This window comes from Lactuca serriola, chromosome 1 (genome assembly GCF_051521515.1).
Source record: "Lactuca serriola cultivar US96UC23 chromosome 1, Lser_US96UC23_V15, whole genome shotgun sequence".
In the NCBI taxonomy this organism is placed as follows: Eukaryota; Viridiplantae; Streptophyta; class Magnoliopsida; order Asterales; family Asteraceae; genus Lactuca; species Lactuca serriola.
Genome location: NC_136408.1, coordinates 201104804 through 201106154, shown reverse-complemented (window position 1 = coordinate 201106154; position 1351 = coordinate 201104804). Strand labels below are relative to the sequence as shown.

Below are 1351 nucleotides of genomic sequence, written 5' to 3'. Positions count from 1 at the left end.
TAATTCCACCACTTAAGGATCTTGAATCGGCTTTCCATCAAAAGAAGGACAAAAAGGTCAACAACTCAACTAGCACTTTCGAAGTTGACACGTTTGAGCACTTTGAGAAGACTCCAAGCAATAAAGGAACCGGGTACGAGCCAGAAATAGAACATGACTTGGAGGAAGACATCCATAGTGACATTGAAGAGATGTCGGGCATTGTAGATATGACGATGGAAGAGTACAAGAAGCGGATGCATATGGACAATGGGTCGGGTCTTGTACCACCTGAAATTCTGGCAACCGCAAATTTCAAACTCAAGGGGCATATTCTATCTATGCTTAAAGATATTTTGTTTTCTGAGGAGGACTAAGAAGATGCTTTCAAGCCCATTGATGAAGTTTTGGACATTGCTAACTATTTTAATGTTTAAAATTTTAGTAGTGATTCGGTTTTACTAAGGATGCTTCTAGTAACACTTAGTGGAGATGCAAAAATTTGGTTGAAGTCTCTCACACCTGGAGCTATTCGTACATGGGATAACCTCCGTGAAGTGTTTATAAAGAAATATAGTCCTCATTCGAAGATTGCTAAACTACATAAGAAGATTGTTAACTTCCAACAAGAAACTGGAGAGTCCTTATACGAAGCTTAGGAGAGATACAATGGCCTTCTAAGAAATTTTCCTCAACATGAATTGAACGTTCAACAAGAAGTGTCTATTTTCTATGATGGGGTGAATTTTACAATGAGAAAACTTTTTGATTCTCAAGGACCGATGACTAAGAAGAATCTGACCAGACCAAAAGAAATTTATGCAACAAGTGCTATCCCTCTCAATCAATGATCCATTCATCAAATCCATCGCTAAACTCCACCAGTTGTGTTATGCTGCAATCATTGAAGGATTATGAATAAAAATAGGATATCCGAGCCGATTTACTTTGCCTTGTGAATTTCCCAATTCCACTTCAAAAAAATGCTTTAGTCAATTCGTGGGCTAGCATAAATCTCATGCCATATCATTTTTACGAGAAGCTCGCTCTACCAAAGCTTCAAAACACAAGACTGACAATTCGAATGGCAGATCACTCAATCACTCATCCATGCGGAATTGTAGAAGATTTATTGGTGAAGGTTGGAAAATTCATTTTTCCATTGGACTTTGTAGTTTTAGACATGAAAGAAGACGAAGACCTTTCCACAATCTTGGGAAGACCATTTTTTTAGCACTGCAAGAGCCCTTGTTGACATCAATGATTCTAATCTTACACTTCCCATAGAAGATGAAGAAGTAACTTTAAAAATGCACCAAGAAGTAAGTTATGATGAACTATTAGATGAGGAGTTAAGGGTGAATAATTTGCA

The 1351-nt window shown here is 37.6% G+C and overlaps 1 non-coding gene across 1 annotated transcript; it reads right to left on the bottom strand.

Annotated features, from left to right (window-relative positions):
* Positions 1-576: 576 nt before the first annotated feature.
* LOC145080757 (small nucleolar RNA R71) lies at positions 577-682 on the bottom strand. The gene has a single exon (XR_013695343.1). It is a non-coding gene; the product is annotated as a small nucleolar RNA R71 (small nucleolar RNA).
* Positions 683-1351: the final 669 nt, after the last annotated feature.